A 23,466-nucleotide genomic window follows, 5' to 3' on the forward strand; every position below is an offset into this window, starting at 1 on the left:
CTTCCTGATTTCTACTGAGGTCTGGATCTCACAGGGGTCAAAAAAAATCACAGCAAGTTGTTGATTAAACAAAAATATCAATACTGGCTTTCCACTTGTGCCTGAAAAACCTTCAGATTGTAATGTGTGGGTGAGTTCTTGCAGAAATTCTGGTATAAGCAAGACTACCACAATCTGTAAATTCACATAGAAAATAGAAGGTTTATTTCCTGTTAAATGTATCTTGTTCAGTACAAGGAGAATACATACTGAAAGTATTCTGTCAGCATTACACCAGCATTTAACAACATTGCTGATAGTGAACTAGAATAAAATATGGCATTCTTTTCCAGGGGACAGACAAACTTAATGATCAAAACAGGAATTAATATTACCTTGCTATAGCTTCCTTGTCCAACATTACAAGCTGTACAATACAAGGACACACAAGTTTAACTCCAGGTGTTTGTTATCAGGTTCTGAAGCTGTTGGCCCTCTTGCAATAGGACTACTTCGCTGGAAAAATCTGTGTGTGTATGGGGACACTCCCTTTGGTCTCATTGTCCCTGAAGATGCCTGTGTTCCTGTGTGTCAATGTTTCGCTACACAAAATGACTTCTCATGTCCATTGTCCTGTCCAGCATCACTTTCAATCACTCCAGTGCCTTCTTACAACAGTAGTAGTCAAGAAACTTTGAGTCAAGACTCCACAGGTAAGTGATTATCTGTTTTTCATGTGTCCAAGCTTAGCTTGATCAGAAATTTTCATGATCAATGTAAGCAGCTGTTTCTGTTGCCAGAGTGCTTTGATTGCTCCTAAGTAAAGATCAGACCACAGAAACATCATGAAAGGGTTTATAGTTATGCAAAGTAATCCTTAATCTAACAATTTCCCTCATGGTTTAAAAGTATCAGAAACAAAGTCTCAGAAACAAAGAAGTTCTCGGCAGCAATGATACCATTAGTGTATGTTTTCTTTAAAACTGGTAGGCCAGCTGTTTGATGAGGGTGCATCCATGTAACCATATGGGTGCATTTGAGAACGGTCTCTTCTGTGCCTGTCATAAAATTTCCCATGTTAGAGGATACCCTCATATGTCTGTGGTGTTCAAAAATGCTCTAGCACCTGGCTAATCACAAAATAGGGTGTACAAGGAGCATCCAATTGCTTCCATAGGAATGCACTTGTGCTCCCATCCCGTTAAAAGGCTGGCATCTATCAGAGGCAGCACGCTGATCACTGGTGGTGTTCTTTCCTGCTGAGGTTTGGAGGTCTCAGGGTCTGATGGAAAGATGACAGCTGGTGAAGAGTTGTGGTGTCAGGACAAATCTCTTGCCCCACAGTCTGGTTGCATTTGTCTCTGAGAGTTCTTAATCACAATGATCACAGGAAGTGGGTCATGAGCTCAGTGAAATTTTCTGGCCATCAATGAGTCTCTCATCTATAAGTTTCCTAAGTGAACCCCTGTAAAAGGATTTTAATTCTTACTGCCTATGTTTTGTTGCTAAGTTGAAAGAATTAGAAGGTTCTGCCTACATGCCAGGTAAAGAAATGGTATATATGGAGAGAGGTATTAGTAGATCCAGTATTGAAAGGTATAATGCTGGAAAAGTCTAAATACCTAGAGCTGATATGAATACCTAGTGCTGATCTCGTTCTTAAAATTTTAATAATTGCTGGCAGCAGTATTTGAATATAATCTATAATAAAAATGATGGTCAAATATGTATATGGTATTACTGTGGTTTGTATTACTGCTCTTTCAATTTTAAGTATCACAGTACATTAATGTAATTAGGTGTAACTGATGAGGACATTACTGCATATTGCCAAAAAATAATAGGCCTGAAGCTCTGTGGTGGTGCTGAAATTAAATCAAAACCCATTTGTCCCTTTCCAGAACTTTCTGATCTAATAGCTCATCCTCTGAACCTGACTGGGAGCCCAGGGCAGCTGGAAATCCTAGGCTCCAGCACTCCAAGTACCAATCCTAATATCTGCTTTGGTGGTGACACTTGCTAAGCAGGAGCATTAGGGCAAATACTGAACGGCTTCAGGAAGGTTAAATGCTGTAACTTTCTTTTTTTTTTTTTTTTCTACTTCCAGTTAAGAGCCATGTAAATATGCACCTCCTTCTTCAATGCAGTGTTGATTGTATGAACTTAATTTGCATCTTGGTTTACATTACCATGTGTTTTATGATACAAATGCTGTACTACTGTGAGACATTTAATGCTTTTCCCACATGATGAGTGACAACTCTGGTTTTAATTTGAAGTGGTTTTGGGACAGTGTGGTGGCAAATGAGGAGGCACTCATTACCTAAGAGGTGATGTTGTGGAGAAGGGAAGAAATATTGATTTAAATTAAACTAAAATAGTAGTAGTGTAATAAAACAGTAAATCTTGATAAGGAGCTGTTAGCATTGCAGAACAATTTCCCAGTTCTAAAGTATGGATGTATATAGCCAAAGATGCCATTAGGATATTATATTAGCAAGCCAAATACAAATGCCCTAATTTTCACACTAATTTAAGAAGCTACAAGGTCTTTGAAGAGTCCGCACTGAGATGTTTATGAAAATGTCATGCTGGTGGTGTCAGGTTAGCACTGAAGTAATGTCCATTTTCAATGGTCCTGGTTCAAAGTACAACTTCTAGCACAGAAAGGTACATTTGTCATCCTGATAGTTAATAATTTCTGTATCCAATGAAACTATCTGTGGGATTTTTAAAAATCTAATTTTGAATCGAATCCTGCAGCAGGGTAGAGGGTACTGCATGTAACCATGGGAGTTTTACCATTATTGCTCAGGGGTAGCACGATGTTGTGTCAGCAGCTCCTCCTTAAGGCTGAATGTCACGTCTGCAGCTGCAGTGTTAAACCCTGTCCCTGGGCTTCACTATAACACTTCTAATGCAAAGATTCATCAGGTTTTTAAAACTACGTCAGTTTTCAGGGACTGTCTTGCTATGATTGAAGAGCTTGTTGGCAGCATACAGCACATCTGTAGAAGCTCAGGCAAGAGTACAGCATTCGCTGAAATGGGAGAGTTTTTGAAAATACAAAGGGTAACAAGGATAGATATATCAGGTAGGATAAATCTTAAAGTTATATCCAAGCTTATTTGTGGCTAAGACTACTCGATCAGATAATTTACAGGAACTTGAAGTGCAGAAGAATACCATGCCACAGGCTTACTGTGCGCTTCTCATCTGTGCATTACAATGAAACTCTCAATAACATTTTAGTAGCAAATCCTTTAAAAAACAAATGATGCTAAACCACCAGTATATAATGCATGCAACACACATTTTAGTTGAAAATAATTATTTTTTAAACTACTGATAATGGAAAAAATTCTTTTGGCTTCCAATCGAGCAGGGCATGTTTGGGGCTTTGTAATAAACTGTATAGCAATGTCTGAGCTGGATTTTAATGTTCCAAAGATAGTGATACAGAAAGTAAGGTATTGGTGCAAAACCCCTCTGTGCATTCTGATACACAGTATGAGAGAGATAAATCTGCAGCTGGTTTTAGTGGGTGCTTTTCATCCTACTTGAAACATTAGTCTCAATTTAGTGCTTTTGTTGTGTTGCAGCATTTTGCAATGCTAGATAATTTACCAAGTAGTATCAAATTTTGTCCTTGGATACAGGAATATAATAGACACCAGAATCAATCAATTTCATGGACTGTGGAAGGGAATTCTTAAACTTCTAGTATTAGTTGTGATTTGAAATAATGTGTTTTTGAGAGGATTGCTCTGGTCAATAAAAGCCATGCTTCTGTTTAGAATGAGACAAAACATGGGTTATTCTTTGCTCATTTTCTAACCTGGAAACTTTGTGAGGGAGTACCAGAGAGGAAGGTCATTGTGTTAAATATTTCATAACTGCACACTGATTTTTATCTGAGTCATGAAGAGTTCCTGTTGATTAACTTTGTCTCTCCTTATGATCATTATTCAATGCTTAATTACATTGAACACTATATTCCAGAATATCCAGAAGATTTGCTAGACAGCAACAGCTGGATTGAGATGAATAGATTTGCACTGGATAGAAATGAGTCAGGAGCTGAACAATACCTGTCAAATTTTGTCAGCTGCAAATTTTAAAGAAATACAAAATACCATAATTCATTAAAATGTTGGATATACCAAGAAATCTATGCCTTTTTGAAATGTTTCCATTTTTCCAATAACAATCGGAATAATTTCATTCAACTGCTTCTGACCTGAAATTAGTGCACCTTCACCTAGACTGTATTTCTCTTGTTTGTTCATTACAGGGATCTGTCCCCTTGTATGCTAGATCAGCTCTTTTGAAAGCAATTATATTGATTTGCCATGAATTGTTACTGACAAATATGTCAACTCTCTGTTATCATCTTATTTCTTCAAGGTGGTTAAAGACAGCTTGATTTATTGCTAATTTACTAATTTGTCACTATCTCTTTTCAAATATTGATGTTTGGCTGACTGGGCTGTAATTACCTGAACTACTTTATTTGCCCTTCTTCACTGTTACGGGACCTTACTCCGTTCTTACTTCAGTGGAATAATCCCAAAAATTCATTTAGGGCTGCTAAATGCCAGCAAAGCAACTGAAAGGTAAAGGAGTCAGCTACATTATTTTGCTTGGTCTGTGCCTGGTCCCTGATGTGTGAATGTCCAGAACAGAGCTATTTCAAGGAGAGCTTGTACTTCACAGCAGAGACAGGACTCAAGATGGAGCCTCTCCAGGGATGCATTTGTGCCTGTCTCACAGCTAGACAGAAACACACACTTTGGAAAAAAAAATATTATGATTGTAGTATACAACTTTTGCATCCATAAATAAACCTGGAAGAGTGTTCTGGGTTTATTCCTCAAATATATTGGAAGTCTGGCTGCAGCTCATGCCTTCTCTTTTATTTGCATAAATTCCTGTGACCTGTTCATTTTATTTTGCATGTGCAATCATGGCATGAAACCTTTGCCTTTGCTACTACACTGCAAGACATTGCACCTGCTGTGAATGCTGTATTTGACATAGAGAAAAATAAAATTATTTTATATGTATTTCTTGATTTATAGGTAAAAATACATATGTATAGGTAAATGCGTATGTATTATGTGCACATATATGTATTCTGCAGCTGTTTCATCTTGTGCAGCTTTTAAGTTTTAAATTGTGTGATGACAGTAAAAACATATATAAAGAAATAATTTGTGATGTTGCCTGATTTCTTGTGTGGTATAGGATTCCAGTAATGCCCTTTGATAAGTTAGATGCAAAGAAAGTAGATCCAATGTTAACTGGATTCTGTACAAGGAATGATATTGGCCTGCCTAGGAATTTATTTGTTCCCCTGAAGAAAAATGATCCTTAGAAGAATTGTAATGTGAATAAGGAGCTGATTGAGGGGGACATGACAACAGTCTTGGGAGGGGGAGTGCTAAACAGGAGGAAGATGAATAGTGGAGTTTTCCCAGTAGTGGTTTGGAAACAAAGCTAATATTTTTATGGATGACTTCTTCCTGGAAAGGAGGAGTGCATTGATGAGATGTGCTGATGTGTCTAAGGTGGGAGACATCATCACTGCAAAGGATATTCAGAATGTCAGGTAGGAAGAAATGGATGGCTTTTGAGAACAGACTAAGGGAAGAGTGATGGAATACTGTGGTGCAGGTTTTGCTACTGTGCATAACAGGATTTTTTTCTTTTTCTCAAATAAGCTGCAAATCCTCAGCTAGAAATAGTAGAGGAAGATAAATTTAACTACTAATTGAAGGTAGGCTGCAGCTATGAAAAAAACAAATTGACGCCTGGGATGTTTCAGGTGAAGTATTTGCTACTGAGGGAGAGATAGAAGATTTTTACCTAAACTGATTGCTTATTTTCAAAGAGAGTAGAGATTTATTGGAGCTTAAGCAGAGGAAAAACTACCAGAATATGGGAGAAGAGAGTAAAAAATTTTACTTTGTTTAGACTAGCAAAACAAAAGTCATTTAAAGAAAAAAATAAAAAAAACAAGACAGTAGGTTTCTGTTTCTCTTTACTTAATAATCTAATGTCTGTAAAGTTTGGAGAAATAGCTGAGCCTGAAGAACAGGCATCTGATCCATCCATTTATCCTGACCAGCAACCGTGACCCTAGAGATGAAACTCCTCATTTTAACTCTTTCAGTTTGTGTTCAAGTTGCAAGTCTTATTATGGGGGAGGTCATAAACTGACCAACTCCTGGGGATTCTGTACAAACGTGAAAGCCACAAGATGGTGCTGACACTCCTTAGTGTGGCTGTGAGAGATTTAGCAGAATATGCAGTGTCCTAGGTGTAACCAAACAAAATTCCCATGGAGTTTGGTGGGTATTAACCTGCAAACAAGTAATAAAGTCAGTGGATCACTTCAGGCTACAGTTTGTGGTTAAGCATTGGTTTTTGGTAAAAAGTCCTAGAGCATTTTTAGTATATTGGAGGGAAAGAAGGAATGAAGGGAATTAGAAAGGTGATGGTTATTTCTGAGGTTGTAACCCCTTTTTGCTTGCCATTCAGTTGCAGAGTGATTGATGAAATGATGAAATTGAGAAGTAAAAAGAAAACACATCTTTGTTGTCTCTGGTCAGACTCTTCACTTGAATTTCCATGCTTTTTAAATGCCAAGGACAGAATCTGCTGTGCCCACAGTGTTGCTGTCTGCTTGTGCTTCTCTGCCTGTTTTCTTTTTGTGCTTGGATCAAGGGAAGGACAGTTTTGGGAGGCTGGTTTGGTATTGTCTGTACAGCATCTTAAAAGGAGTGAAAGAGAGGTCTCTGCAGTTTATGGCTGCAGAATAGAGAGCTCCTGGTGAGTTTTAGAAAGAGGAAAAACACTGTTCCTTGGGAAACTGTACTCAGCTGAACCTGAGAAACAATGAAGTCCAGTTGACAGCTACATAAACTTATCTCACTGCCCTGAGAACAGCCTGCCTTCACTACCTTTCTGTCCTGTCTGCTAGGAAAAGCATCATGTCTCTGTTCATTAATCATTGTGACCATGAAGAGGGGAGGTTTATCCTTCTCAATTCTTTCTTTCAGCCACCAACAGAATCTTCCACGGTTATGAAAGGCAACGGTTCACTGCTTTTCTCAAAAATGAGGGGAGTGCACTTCATTACAGAATGCCTTTCTTCCAGTGCTATGTCATCTTTTGTTCCTGAAATGCAGTATATGCATTTTTCCTCTTAATAAAATGAGACTAAATGTGTTGAAGTTTAAACCTGAAGTGGCTGAAATGCATACTGCAGTCAATAAGTATGATAAATTAGGATCTTAAAAAGAATGTCCTTGCTGATGCTTGGGACAGAGAGTGCCATTTAATCCATACTTCCAGATATCTAAATGCATGTACTTAATCAGTTTCAAGACTCTGGCTACCAGTAGAATTGCTTTTATGATTCAAAGAAGTGTAAGATTGTTTTCTCAAAATTCTGGCTGACATTAAGTGCACAGACCATTCCAGGACACTCATGTTTAAAAGGAAGGCAATAAAAACTGTACGCAGAAATTTCTGTACACTTCTGACCTTACTGTAGGATGCAGTCTAGAAGCTACTGAACTTCCTGATTCTGATCCAGCAAAGCAACGAAGTGGATGCTTAATAAATTGATCTCCATGGTACAGCCCTCAAGTTCATGTCCTTCTCTAATTATTCTTACCATTTATGAATGAGAAACTGAAATCTGCGTAAATACAATGAGCTGGTAGTTCCTGTAAAAATGTATTTGGAAATGCCAGCCAGCACTGATCATGCTGTTGGTTCAAGGCATTTAAGACTGGCAATGCTAGCACGTGCCTCCTGTTCTGTTGTACCAGAATGCTTCAAACTTATCTTCAGAGAGCATCTTTAGAGCTGGGAGTGCATTTAATCTCCTGTGTTCTATTTGTGCTAATTTTGAACCTAACTGCAAGGCTTGGCTTTCCTGTTTCTCTACAGTGTGGATATTTGCCCTTTTTGCTGAGCTGAGGTTGACACATCATTGCATAACTTTATTGTCCCTGTTAGCTTACTGCTGGTTCTTTGTGTGAACTTGAACTCAGGAGGGACCTGTAATACACAACCTCCTCCTCACATCTCCACTTAACTAACAGAGATTTAGACTTATAAGATTTAATTCTTTTTGATAGCCTTATTTTTTTTCTTGAATGAATTTCTGCACTGTCCATTGAGAACAGTTGGGGTAATGAGAATTATTTTGAATATCAGATTTCATGGAGATTCTTTTTCTCTGGGCAATATTTTGCTTTTGTAAGCTAGCCAATTAATGAAGAAAAGGGCTAGGATGGAGTTTGAATCAGTAATTTTAGAACTGCTTTTTACCTAAGGATGTGTCTTTATACCACTCTTCCAATTGCAACCTTTTATTGCTAAAGGATCTTCAAGGCTTAGTGCAAGAAGGAAATGTTTAATTAGTTCTTTAAATCAAAGAAGGATTTAATGATGCTGTGAGAAACAGCAATCTGTTTCATTCTCCTGTCAATGACATGCCTTTCCCTGTGAACAGTGTACTTATCTTGCATATTTTATAACCAGAACACTACTACAAGATAAGCATAAAATTATCATTTAGTATCTGCTTTTTAACTTTACAGAATCAAAATAGGATTTTTCCAACTTTACTAAGGGTCTAACAATAGAATGCTTTTAATTTTGTTTCTCATTAGAGAATATAACACAGTTAAACCTTGAACTGTTCTTTGTCTGACATATCCTTGAGACGGGAAACTACAAAAACCCCCCCCAACTTTATAATCCACTTTTGACAGCCACGTTAAAGAGAATGAACCAAAAAAATCACATCCAATATCTAATGTGTTTTCTTTATTTTTTTTTCCAATGATTTTTTAATGAACTGTTTTTTTCCATGGATAATGAAACCTTGATCCTTTAAAAGAGAAAGGGCATGTCAAGAGTTCCAGATGTCAAGTGGGAAGCGTTCATGTGCAGCACTGCAGTACAAGACTGAGCCAGAGAGCAAGAGCTGTATAACTGAAATGGAATGAACTATACACAATAGCTCCAGTAAAGTCCTTATTTATTTTCTCCTCCGTCTTTAAAACTTGGTTTAAGGTAACCAAGCTTTCTATCCTATTGTTCCCCTCATTGAAAGAAGAGTAATCAAGTTTGAAAAAACCCCTGGAGTTACCAATTTGAAAAATGCAGTTCTGTCTGCTCTTTCAACTACTGTATTTCCTTATTTTTGTTCATTTTCAACGTTCATTTTTACATTTCTTCCTCTTCAGTCATTCCTCTGATTGTATGCCTTTGAAAATCTCTTCCTATTTTCCTTCTCTTTCCAGCTGTTTGTTCTCTGTACATACTATGAATTTGTTCCCCATTTTCTACCTATTTTGCATTCCTCACTTATAGCGTTTCCAGGGAAAAAGAGCTTCCAGCTATGCATCTCTGCTTGTGCAGCTTGCTTCTGCTCAGCTTTGAGGAGGTGATGGCTGGAGGAAGCTCCATGGATGTAGCTTTCCCTCTCACTCTGCTTGTGGTTTCCCATGCCTGGATCACAGGCGAGGTGCTGTGCTTCACTTTAGGCTTTAGGAAAAGGAAAGGTGCAAACTGAGGACAGTGAGCTCAGGGAGCCACTGTGTTGCCTGTACGTCTCATTGGGTCAGGATGGAGGATGCCCTTGGAGGTGGCAGGCTGCTGCTGAGGGCCAGGGAAGAGTGGATCACCTCACCCCAGAGGGCTGGTCTGTGGCCAGCTTCTAGCTGGGAGCCTATTCCTATAATGGGTAAGCAGAGGGCTTGTTTGGCATATGCTGGTCTGGTGTTCAGCAGATTTGCTCCTTAGTGCTTGTGTCTGATTGCTTTCAGTTCTGCCATGGCATTTATGTCTAAAGCCATGTCTTTTGGTTGAGAAGATCGAGTAGCATTCATTGTGAAGGGCAAAAAACTCTTGGACAGAATTCCTAAGTCTACTGACATGCTTCTAGTTGAATCCTGATTACCAGGCTGCTGGAGCCCCTTTAATCCTGAGTTTTATCCTGCAAGTCAGGACTTTGTTTAAATGCTGTTGGAATCAATGAAAAGACTCACTTGCACTGCAGCATAAGGTAATTGAACCTATGACAAACAAAATTATTATTCAAATACATGCCTGCTCTCTCTCTTCTCTGTCTGTCCTTCCTTTTATCCATTGTTTCCTATCTCATTTTTCCCTTCTATCCTGCAAATATGCTGGAAATAAAGCTGCAGTAATCTCCTGAAATAGGTACTTGACTATCTGTTGTCTGCATAGGAAAAAAAAAAAGTGCATGTCAGACATGACTCTGGGGTTACAGAAGTAATTGCTGCTTTTCAAATGTTCTCAAAGCTCAGTCCTCTTTTCCACATCAGGACTAAAACCTGCAAACACACCTCATGCAGAAATACCTACATACTTCTTTCTTATTCTTCTGAGTGCTTCCCCTGGGTGCCTCTTTCTCCCTTGCCAAAAATAAAGCCATTCATATTCTTGAAGAACTTCAGCTTTTGAGATGAAAATACTGAAGAGTGAAAATAAATTATTGGAGATTAATTTTGTGGGAGAAGGGGGAGTGTTCATGCAAGTTCATGTATAAAGATAAGAACATACTGTACCTCAGGCATGCTGAAAGCAGGCTTTTAGTATTTTTTATCTTCTTAGACAGATATTATACTATGCCATCCTGTGTATAGTAGGCAAGGGAGAAAGAAACAGAATGGTGGAGCCATTATCCAACTATTCTGCATGGTCACAGGATAGTGTTTATCATGTCAAAGCAGAAATCAGATGTGGCTAGGTGATCTTCAAGTTAGCAGGTTAAACAACGTATTATCTCTTGTTATCAGTACAGCTGATTGTTGAGAACCTCTATTAGTAAACATCCAATTCTGCATTAAAATAAAAGGCATCTTTGGCAGAAATTATAACCAATGAAACTGTCTGTAACAGTAAAAATTGTAACTGTATATTTTACTGGCTTGAGTTATATAATTGTCTTGAACTGAGACTGCAAGAGGATGAGGATGAAATTAAATGAGTCATTGTTAAAAATAGGTTGTGGGATTGAATTAAATGTTGAGTGTGCTGGGCAGCAGAATAGAGGATGAAATTTGCAGTGAGAAATAGACTGTGTCTGTACTGTATAAATGTTTATTACTACATAAACACATAGTGATTAGGGACAAGAAAGGGACTACAGGGACAAGAAGGGCATCTGACTGGTCCAGTGATAGGCCTTTCCTCCCAGGCAGGGAGATGAGGCACAAGGCTTTTAAGTCTTTCTTTGTATTGAATACCATGAGTAGCAAGTGAAGAACTGACTGTATAAGCTAAGAGGAAATAGTGAAAGTGAAAATCAGCAGTTTTGGTATATATAGAAAATCGTGGGCTCAGCTTGGTTTCAGGTTATGTCTGGTTACACTGGGGTTTCTCTCATGGCTAAGGGGATGCAGTAGTTCAGTTTATAGGGTGAGGGAAGAAGTGATCACTTCTAATGATAGAGGTGGCAGAAATTATGACCTCTGGCTATTGCTGGGAACACAATGCTTCGGCCAGTAGACTAGAAGGCTTCTAGCCTGATCCAGCACACCAAATTTTAGATTCTGTTCCTGCACAGTGTACAGGCAGAGGACCTTGAGCTTGAGCAGTGGTTCACCTGCTTGTCACTGTCATCCATCCATAGGGATTAAAAAAATTCCTTGATGAACATTTTTGTCAGAGTAGCTACTAGTAATTGTGTTGGATGAGCAAGCTTTAGATAAAAAGAATGATGCATTATGCTGGGTACTGTGTGGGCATCTAAGTCCTCAATTTGGTTTAGATACCGTAGGGAAAAAAAAATCACATTTCTCTAAGCTTATTTTCTATCCTAATTCTGGGGATGGGCGACATTAAAAAGCAAATTTTTTAAAAAAACTAAAACAAACCAGCAGATGATGTGCTGGTCACCGTGGAAACCAGGCTTTTGATGAAGAGGTTGCATATCTGGTAATACTTTGTACTGAGTTCTGATTACAACAAAAATCTACATTTTTATTTTAATTCTTTCACATCCTCTTCTGCTCCACAGTTTACTTTTTAGAAGATAGAAAGGAAGAAGCTGCAAAAAAAAAAAAAGATGTTTGCTTTTAAAGTACAGAAAAATACTTATTTCAGCAAAATAGGAATCCATTTTGCTGAAACAAGGTTTTTATGTAAGGCTAGAACATGCAAATGGAAGTGATGGCAAAGAAATTTAAGACTCAACAGCTCTTCAGACGTGCATCAAGCTTAAAGGCCAATTGCTTCAAAGAATATGTAGAAAATTCTGTCAATAAAGCAGTGTCTAAAACTGGACATTTGCAGAAATAATGCCTCTGCATTTGTAAAGATCCAGACATCCAGCAAAGTCTCTTGATCTCAGTGAAGTTATTCATGCACACTGTGGACTCTTTGTCCAGAAACACTGTCTTGTATAACTGAGCAACTCTGAATTTTGTGCTATGTTAAAGGCTTTTATTAAAAAGATTATTGGAATTTTTCAGTTGAGGTTTTTCTGAGCTCAGGTACATGAACCAGAAGAACATGACTGAACAAAAATGGTTTTACACAAAAATCTGGAGATAGACTGATATAAGCTTCAGTAAAACAGCTTATGAGACACTTCAGAATAACATCGTGTAAGGTTGTCTTCTTAGGAGTGGGAAATTCTCATTTAATAGGCTTATGTACATAGGAGAGCTGATCCAGGACTGAGGTAGTTCCAGTGCATATTTTCAGATACAGTTGTTATACTGACCTCAGACTCACAAGCAAGTGAAAATGTTCTTGCACCATGAATCTTGTTCATTCTTGTTTTGAGCAACTTAACTGAATACTAAAGTAATGGTAAAACCAACTGTGAAAAAAATTAAATCTAAATTTTCATACACACAAATGTGACTGATAATATATTTTTTTAAAAGAAGGAATTTTTATTATCGACTACAGTAATTTCATTATTACAAACTGCACTGAGTATAAACCGCACTTCCGGGTGCCAGCAACTTTTCATTCTTTGTCCATATATAAGCCACACCTGATTATAAGCCGCACGTTACAACACAGAGTGTGATAAAAGGTATCTATTCTATCACCATCTGTTGAGGGTGAGGGCAGTGATCCTTATCTCTGCAGGAGATGTTCTGCTAATGGGCCATCCATTGAAACCAGGCAGGACATTGTTCTTTATCTTTTCACAACCCATCCTTTCTCCAGCGAGTCATTTTCTGCTAATGGCCCATTGAGTCCCACTGTGTGACTGATAAAATTACTGCATCCCATTGGAAGTTGCTCCAGCCAGGGGGAAGAGCCCAACATTTCTTGCCAAGATAAAAACAGAGGCTTTGGGACACCAAGGGAGCCCCTTTGTCCACTGGACTCCAGAGGAAAACCGGATTTCTCCACATCACCACTGGACCTCTGGAGGGAAACTGCACCTTCTGCAGGAGCACTGCCCCAACTGAATCACATCTGTCACTGCAAGAGGACTACAACCACCAATTAATGGGACTGCTACCAACACCCTGCCTGACAGGGGTGTCAGGTTGTACTCTGACTTTGTCAGGGTTTGGAGTTTGTTTCTTTTTAGTATTGTATTTCTATTTTTATTTTCCTAGAAAAGAACTATTATTCCTAATTCCCATATTTTTGCCTGAAAGCCCCTTAATTTCAAAATTGTAATAATTTGAAGGGAGGGGGTTTACATTCTCCATTTCAAAGAGAAGCTCCTGCCTTTCTCAGCAGACATCTGTCCTCCAAACTAAAACAGCAACTTTTTGTTCTTTGTCCATATATAAGCCACACCTGATTATAAACCGCACTTCGGGTTTGGACCAAAATTTTAGTCAAAATGGTGCAGCTTATAATCATGAAATTACTGTATTATTCCTTTACCAAAGTTTACTGAATTTATATGTTAACTATTTGTGCTATAGTTTTAATACTGTGTTTCACTACTTTTAATTTAATATAATGTTTTTTTGATGTACTATTTCCTGGTCAGGTGACAATATTGCTGATCAGAAGTGCATCTACATTCACTGTATCTTGTGGACTTTCAAATCTCATCCTTCTTCTTTAGCTGTGGAAAGCACTCCAAGATTTTGCCACTTTACTCTTTTGAAGTTGACAGTATCTCTTGAGGTTCTGTAGAGTGAACTGCCCCTCTGACCTCTGTCTCCAGAGTAATCAGACATGTTCTTACTTTTATTGATGGAACCTTTTTTAGTGGAAGTCTATAGAACCTTGTTTCCTAATTCTTCAAAATACAGCATTTACAGAGGAGAGTTTGGCTCAGAGAAAAAAGCCTCATTTTTTCTTTCAGGCATACTGTTTTAAATTTTCTTTGGCTGAGGAGACTTTCCATAGACTTGATGGGGTTAGCAGAAGTATTTTATTCTTAATATAGTTTCACATTGATTTAGATTTTATTTTGAAACAACTTGCATGATACTTCAAGCTTATCAGTGTCTAGAAACTGTTTGCATACATGATTAGTTGCAGTTTTGATATTTTAGTATTTCATTTAAAAATATGATTATTCTTGTTTCAACATTTTTATGACAAATTAATATTTGACTCTGCCGATCCTGTGCATGGCATTAAAAAATGAAAAAGTCCCTCCAGCTCTGTATGCAATAGTTTGGTTTTCAAAAATATTTTTTTTTGTGTTAAATTCCTATATTTCATTCAATCTGTTCCTTGTTAATACAAAGTAAAAAAACTCCTGCTTAATAAAGCTAGAATTTTCCAAGATGGTAATAAATATATAATTTAATAAGCTGGGCTTATTTTCTATATTTATATATCTTTATGCAGAGCACTTCTGGAAAAAGTAAATAGTTAATCAGTATAATTTTCTACAAGTAGAAATTTCTCTGAATTGGGAATCAAAGGAACACCTGGAAGGCTTCTTTTATGGCCAGACCTGTCTCTGGTGGCTTTTTGTCTGCTGGGGAGCAATGTGGTTGATCCCAGTGGAGGGCTGAAAGCAGACTGAAAATGGAAAGTTTTGTAAGGTAAGCATGCAACAAATATTCCAGATGGTTTGTTATTTATCAAAAAGTGAGATGGTCCTGAGGGAACTGAAAATACCTCAAAAGTTACCTTAGCTTGGAGGAATGTATTAGAGAGCATGATGGCGCTCTGTGATCAGAGGGCCTGGAGGGCCAAGAGGGACCTCACTCCTGCTCTTTCATATTCTGCAATCTGGGGATAAAACTTGGGAGATGGCAGCTCTACTTGTTAAGGAACAACGAGCCAGGAGTGGCTTTGCTGCCTGTTAAAAGGCAGATGAGAACAACAGAAGGTCAGGAAGCTGCCAATAAATGTGGATATGGGAGCTGGGAGGCTCTGCTTGGGCAGGAGGAAAGTGTAAGTGGTTTGATGCAGCAGCCCCTGGAATTCCCACAGGGCTCAGCTCTGGGGGAATGCAGATGCCCCATTTCTTTTTCCCTACAGCAAAAAAGGTGCTTCAGGAGTTTCAAGTGATAGCTCAGGGAAGGTTCGTCATCTTATAAAATAGATTTTGGTTCTTTTGTTCTCCTCTGCAACTTTGTCATCAGAAGCAAGCTTTTGGCTCTGACAGAATAATATTGTACTGCTTTCACCTTTTCAATCTCGTTATTAAAAATTAATCTGGATGAAGCTGGCAAACTTAATGTACATTACTCCTCCAATTACAACCAGTACGTATAGGCAGCCACTTGGGAGGTACAAAGGACACCTTCTGCCAAGCTGCAAGGACAGTTTAAGGACTGGTATCATGAGAGGCCAAGTTACAGGCAGAAATCTTCCTGTCTGGCAGTGATTAGTGTGTCCTCACAAGCAGAGGTTTTAGAAAACCAACTCAATCCTTTCTTGGATGCCTCATGTTGTGTTTGAAAAGGGTGGTGTAGAAGCTGTAATTGTTTTGCTTCCATGCTGGTCAGTTGAGAGGATTTGATTTTTGCACTGAGGAGTCACTTGTGCTGTTCTGGCACAGCCACTGGGATCTGCTCAGTGGGGGTTGTGGTTTGCAGCCCACAGCAGCCATGGGGGCAGGCATGGCAGGATGGATGTGCAGGAGAGGGAGCAGCAGTGCTTTCTGAGGTGACCTGAGCCTGGCACTGCTGTGATGAAAGCTGCAGGCTGATCCACGAGTCTCCTTCAGCACCTGCCAGACAGAGATGACAAAAGCACACTGTGTGATGGCAAGCACATGCAAGGGGCAGAAAGCTCAGCTCAGCCAAAGGACAGAACATGGACATTGGCGTCTGCCTGTGCTGCTCACAGGGGTGGTCTCCCAGTCACCTTCCTCGCTCACCCAACTTAATGATGGACAGCTGTTCTGTTATTGCTTTGGACAAATCCCTGCTGGGACAAGAAAACTGAGGTGTTTCATCTAGTCAAGAATTTATCACCTGATCTAGCTCTCCGAAGGGAAACCAATTGGAAGATACAGGGGAGCAAAATCCATCTCACTTTCTTGCAGTCCACTCTACAGTGGCAGCAATCAGGACAGCCTGACCCCCACATTGTCCTGGGGACCTGTGAAATAGTAAATACAAGTTGTTTTTCTGATTTTAACTCTACACTGAGTTTTACTTCCTGCAAACTTAACAACTTTTTTCTGGGTCTATGGCTTTGAGACTAATGGTTCTGCTGCACTATGGAAATTTAACAAAATCTTCCTTTCCGAGCCCCAGGCAACAAAGTGACAGAAACGTGAGGAAGGAAGGTGAAGGGGAAGAAAAAGAGCTTTATAGAAAAAAATTATATTAATCATTTTTTTGCTTGATTTTCTGCATGTTGTAGATTATTTCAGCCGATTGATCAGTCTCGTTTTGTGTTCCATATGTGTAGGTGAAAAATTACCTCTTTGCTCGTTTGTCATTAGTTCTTGCTCCACAGATAATTGTGGTGATCATATTTTCTTAAGTCACTTTCTTCCTGATGGTCTTTGTTTAGTGTGGAAGTGGCGATTCATCTGAATAATCAAACCATTACTTCTTTCAGGGCCACAATAGCACTCAAATCCCAGCTCTTACCTATAAAAATGAGGGTGAAACAAAGCAGCATTTGAAAGTTGCTGTCCTAAATCTGTGACTCTAGGAAGCATGGAGCATGTCAAAAAGTCAACATGGAGAATTTTATTTGTTTTCAAGAGCCTTTCTCAGGCTAGGACAGGAAAAGAGAAGCAGAGCATGCACGCAAGACCTACTCCTGCTTTCAGGAATGTCTTCAAATAGTGTTTTACTTCAGATGATAGTAATATTTAAGTTGAAAAAACATAATAATAAATGGAAGTTAATGCTTCCATGTATGCACTGATCATTCATCATTCTTTGGTAGTGTTGGGGAGGCTGAGGGTGTATCACAATAAGCACCTAGAGTTTGGTTTGTATTTCCAGCCTCTCTTGCCTAATTACCTGCTGTACTTTGCACAGGACACTCCCCACACAGTGTGCATGGGGAGCTGCAGATGGAGTGTTGTGATGTATCATTTGTGCCAGCTGGACACTGCTGCTTTACCAGCAGAGTAATCAGCACCTAGGTCAGCAATCTTTCCATCCAGTCTTAGTTTCATGTCATAGCAGCAGTTATCAAATCTCTAAGTAACACAACAGCTTTTTCCACCAGGGATATTCAAGTCCCTTGAATCTTCTTTCCTTAAATATGGTTTATAGGGGTCTCAGGCAACTCTTGCTTAAGACCTAAAGCAACATGAGCTCCAGATATCAATATCAATTCTTTGTAGGTCCGGACAGGAACAGGTTTATTGGCTTACATGTGGATTTTCTTCATGAATCTTTGTGTTGAACTGTGTAGGACTTGGTGCTTTTTCTGTCTTCCAGGGCTGGCATACCAATGTGTAGGTATCTTCCATTCTGCCAGCGAGCGCTTCTTCCTTTTCTTCACTACAAAGGAGAAAGCACTCCAGAGTGGGTGAAATATTTTGAAATTAATTATAACAGTAGTTACAATGAAAATAATAAGAAAATAGTAAATTATAAGTTCTCCACTAGAAGGGATTTGGATGTGTGTGTGTATGCAGAGGGAAAATGGGAACTGGAACTAAACCAGTGAATACAGATCTAGTGAATGGTCTTATTCAAGCAGAACTGCTGCAATGTCAGTGCCTCTTTGCTTCTCATACTTTCAGACTGGGGTGTTCCACATGGGAAATACTGATACTACCCAAATTTTTTATATTTGAGGTGCTTTTTTGCGCCTAGATTAAAATTTAGACATGTGACAGATCTCCCAAAACTTGCTAGACTAGTCCTGTGTGCCTAAGGAGCAGATCTGTGGTGACATGCACGAACTATTGCACTGCACCTTTGGCTCCTAGGTGTCCTGAGGCTACTAATTTCCCACTGAGCTTCCAGTATAGGTGTTGCAGTAGGATGGCAGAGCACAGCGTTACACTACAAACATGCTTTTACAAAGTCTCCCTTACAAAAATATACTTTGAAAATTTGAAAAACAGTTTTGAAATTAATTTTTTTCAATTTTTTTCACATTTAAACAAAAAAATAAAATGCATCTAAATTAACAGGGAAGGGAGGAAATCAATACAAGGGTTTTATAAGGCAAGAACTAAATAAAGCATTTCTGTCTGCTCTGGTCAAAATAGCTTGTACTGTCCCATAAAAATTCTTCACTTAACCAAGCCAGAAGAATCTGTAAAAATATTGCAGAAAACCTTTGTCTTCTTTTCCTCACTATAACTCTTCAGTTTACCTGCCAATCTGAAGAAACTGACATTTTAAGGCTTTTTCTACACTGGACAATCAACAGTGGTCTAAAAATACTGTGCCTTTTAGTTCACAGGTTTTATGTGTCAGCATAGACAGAGATAGTAATCAGTAAATACACACAAAATACTGAGTTTGTCACAAATAGATACAAATTTCATTGTGTTTTGTCCATTGCATCAGGTCCTAAGTGCCACATGAAAAAATTTATTTTTTGGTGGGAGCCCAGCTCTTTTGAGTTCCTTTTATAAGGCATTTTACAAGGGCATGCAAACTGTTAGTAAAAGGTTGTTTTGAATTACTGTTGTCAGTGGCTGGCAGTATTTATGAATGTGTCCTGTTAGAGATGCATTTACAAGTATAGTTTCAATTATATTCACTACTTAAAGATTTCTATTTTGATTTCCTCTTGCTTTTGGTACTATAGAAATCCAACAGGATTTTTAACAGTGACATCTCTAGAATTTCTTTTTCTTACATTGAAAGTCCATGAAAACTTGGAAAGCTCAAATAAATAATAAATTTTGCGGTTATTTTATTTCTGTTTCATAGCCAACATTTTAATGGTTGAATGCCTGAAAATGGTCTGTGCTTCTGAATGAGCTGAAATACTGAAGCAGCTAATTAGGCAGTAAGTTAATTTTAAAAATAACTTCTCTTTCTGAAAGAACACTTAATAACCCCATTACTATTTCTAAGATGCAGTTAAAATATTTCTATAGAAGAAAAACTCCTTTAAACTTCAACAAAGGACAAAAATATGGGAAACTCACCCCAGCCTCAGTAGGTGTGGTGGTATTTTAAAGGTTATTATCATCAAATGGAGTCACTTTTCAGAGTGTGCTCAACCAACTTTTGAAATTTCTCAGTATGAGAAGTACTTTTATATATGTCCTTGCTTGAAGAAAGAGCCCAGTATAAAAATCTCTTGTTTTCTTGACTGTGCCTGAAATACCTGTTAAAGGAATTCAGGCTCTTTGATTATGATGTGCATATGTGTCTGTATGTCCATCAGTGGATATTAATATTTAGTGGTTATTGTTAACAGTTTTACTGCTGTTTGTTTATATTTGAGAGATTTCCTTGGTTGATTGTTCTTGAAGTTTGGTGGGGTATTTTAGAGTTGTAGAGTAATTTAGGTTAGAAGGCATCTTGAAATCATCTTGTCCAGTTCCCACATTAGGAACAGAAACAGCTTAGGTCAGTTTAGATTTTTATTGTTTCAAAAGAGATTAATTCCTACACTTAATAAAGGAATGATAAACCTCAGATCAGAAGTGAATGAAACACTTTGTCTCTTCACAGAGATAATGCATTTTTAATTATTATGTTTTATTTTAAATTACTCTTTATTTAAACCTCTTAAAGGTCAGCAGTGAACATGTAAAGTGTTTAAATGCTCAGCAGCACTCTCTACTATTGTGAGCTCTCAAATATTTGTCGCATGTGCATGTGTCATGCTGGGGTGTCTGACCCTGAAGGCCCTTCAAATCTTAGTGGCTTATTCATAGTATCTAACTCTTTCCCCAATACCCCTGTGCTACATTCTTAATGTTTTGTTTGCAAATCCTCCCACCATCTATTTCACAAATTGTACTAGAAGTAGGTCTAGAAACAGTGACACAGAACCAGCAGTACACCTGGATACAGGGCACAAATTACCAGGAGATGCTCTATTGGGGCTCCTCTGATCATTTGCCCATGCTGGGTCCTTCCTCTGCTTCAGCAGTAACTTCAGATCATGCTTTACTTCCATGAAGTTGTAGGATTAGTATATGGTCACCTGTAATTTGACAAAAGGTTGGACACATCTCTAAGACACCTGCTTTAGAAAATCCTACCAACTCCTCTCTAGTCTACAGTCTAAAAGAGATATGCATGATACATATGTGAAGAATATCTATATATATATGTATAAAACTTGTATAAAACTTTTTTTAGTTGCTTTGTTAAAGGCGTGTTGTTATTTCTGAATCTTCACCAACTTTTTATCTCGCCGTCTTCTACTGTTGGTAGTTCAGTGCTTAAAATCTTCACAAAGGTAGTTTTCTTTGGACTATCATGAAACTTGTTTTACTGTTATGAGTTTAATTTACTTAGTTAAGGAAATGACTAGAAATAAATGGAATATTCTGTACTGTTAAATTGCAATCTGTTAAGAGTGCTTTAACTGCTTCATATGTTGTGACGCTTCTTGTTAGGGTGTATGATACAGAGTGCAGTTAATGTGGAGTTACGGAGTTATGTAGCAGTAGCATAACTAATTTTTTTTTAAGTTTTAAAGTATTTAATCATTGAATATTTAATATTTTTCCCTTTTTTTGAAGAACAACTTCAAATCAAAACTTGCATTTTTTGGTCTATGCATGTTTACAGCTTATACCTACAAGCTTGGGCTTCAGACAGCAATTGATTTGTCAGAGCCCTCTTGAAGTTGCTTTAACAAAACCTGTTCTTTATGCTTTAAGAAATACCATGTGTCTATAATTTTCTTACTTATTTATGGGAAGTCTTATAGTGGGGTCCTGAGTCGAGGACAAATGATACTGCAGATATTGGAACTGGCAATGGTGCTCTTGGTATGAGTTGTGTTCCTCAACTGCCTCTGTATGGCATTGATTTTACTGTCCCTTTAGGGAGGAGAGAAGGTGGGGGAGAACATTCTCGTTGTAGAATGTGCCTAAACTGTAGAATTTTGAGGCGTTTTGATGTGGATCTTTTTGTTAGCTTTTTTGTTGTGGGTGCGTAAGCCACATGTGGATACATGGGTAACCACAATGAAGCTATTTCTCATATGGAGAATTCTCCTGGATGTTTTATATAAGAGAAACAATCCCTAAACAGCATCTTGCGGCTATTCCATAGATAAATTCCTTTCAGATAAAGTGTCTGGAAAGGGCCATTACTGATTTTTCAGCTGAAAGATGGCTAGGAGACATAAGTTTGGGGTTTTTTGAGGCGTTGGGGGTTTCTTATGAACAGTTTTTCTTCCAGGAGGTTTCGCTTTATTATTAAAAAGCTTGTTTGTTGTTTTGTTGTTTTCTTTTTGGATTTTTTTTTAATTGTTACAGTAAAGGTCTTAGAAGCTTTCTGACCAGAATAAAAGATGCCTCAGTGAGCAGCAGCAGTTTCTCTCCATGCAGCCTTGTCAGTTCTGTACTGCTTCCCACCTGCATTAGGTTTAAACTTACGCTGCAGAAATGGAAGTCTCTCTAGATGTTTATTTATCCTCTTTATCTTGGTATTTTTAGTACTTCAGAAATGGCTGTATGGATCTTTCTGTTTTATTACTGGTCATTTTGATTTTGCTTAGCTAACATCTTTTTCTTGAAGTCCATAATGCTTTTTAGCTTCCTTTCCATATGCATGTATTGTTCAAAACCTCACTTATGCAATTTCAGCAGCAATATGAGCAAAAGCTTGTGGACCACCCACTTTGCTTGAAAAGTAGGTTGATAAAATTTCTACTTGAATTGACATTGATAATTCCTATTTCATGGCTAGGAGATTTGAAAAATGAAGTCACTTTTTTATGATTATGAATTTTTAATTTATCTGGAAGTAATTTAAGAACATTTTACTTTTTCCAAGGAAATGACATTTTGAAGAATGAAGTCTTAACAATAAAATGATATTAATTTCATAACTGTAAGATAAAAATGGTAAAATTAAAAAATATTTGCTACATTGACAGCCATGAATATTAATGCATGTTTAATTCAGTATAAATAAAGTAACGTTTCTCATATAATCAGAAATAACAGTATATTAGGAATTGATTTTTATTCAAAACATGTTGGTCTGTTAGAGTTCTGATGCAGAAAAGCAGAATTTTCCATGACAATATTAAAAGCAGAAATATTCAGTAAACATTTTTGTTCTGTATTTAAGAGGAAAACTGATATAATAACCTGAAATACTTAATTCCAATACTTACCAAATAGTTTCTAATTACAACCCACCAATTATTTTAGAATAAGTAGAAAGATAAATTCTTCTCTAGTACTTTAAAATAATTGTTTAAATTCCTAATTGAGCTAAAAAAAAAGTCCTGCAAAGAATTGCAAAGAAACCACATGACAGTGGAAAAGATCAGAAAACCTCTACATTTACCAATATGACAGCTAAGCAGGGACTTTCGCCAATTCTCAATAGATCAATGTAGAGGTTAAAAATCCGATAACTGAAAGCACTTCAATTTAATGCATAGTAAAAATAGAAAAATGAAAAATTTGAAGGATGTTCAAGTTGAGCAGTACCAAGTGCTGATTTTCCTTTGTCACTTTCAGCAAGATAAAGTTAGCAGAAAGATGAAGTTGTTGGTCTTATCACCTTCCTCAATACCAGGCACGGGAGCTGAGCTTGGGAACACTCACAGGTGTCAAGTAGAAATCTTTCTGCTAGCACTGCAGTCTGTTTTGAAAGTTTACTGCAGAGTTTAAATGTATTTTCTTCTGCAGCTTCTTTCTTTTCTTGTGTTCACTCCTCTATTGGCTATATTTTAAATTTTGGTTATCTATATATGTATTATTTTCTGTATATATCTTATGTGCATTAGTTGTAAATGGTAATTGCCCTGCTTTGCCATTTATTCTTTAGATCTACCTTCACCTGTGCCTACTCCCTCAGGAGCAGTTCCCATGTATTTTGGACTAATTATGTTTATGAAAATGGAGGAATAAATATCTGGGGTGTTCTGTTGACAGTATGAAATCAGCTAATTAAAACC

The 23,466-nt window shown here is 37.8% G+C and overlaps 1 protein-coding gene across 1 annotated transcript in view; it reads left to right on the forward strand.

The window, feature by feature from the left end:
* The first annotated feature begins 615 nt into the window (after positions 1-615).
* The window catches only part of ANO4 (anoctamin 4), a 200,054-nt gene continuing 177,203 nt past the window's right edge, over positions 616-23,466 (forward strand). The window contains exon 1 of the mRNA XM_042779186.1: positions 616-692. The gene's annotated coding sequence lies outside the window, so the exon portion shown is untranslated. The remainder of the gene's footprint in view (positions 693-23,466) is intronic.

The sequence above is a fragment of the Catharus ustulatus genome, chromosome 4 (genome assembly GCF_009819885.2).
Source record: "Catharus ustulatus isolate bCatUst1 chromosome 4, bCatUst1.pri.v2, whole genome shotgun sequence".
Taxonomy (NCBI): Eukaryota; Metazoa; Chordata; class Aves; order Passeriformes; family Turdidae; genus Catharus; species Catharus ustulatus.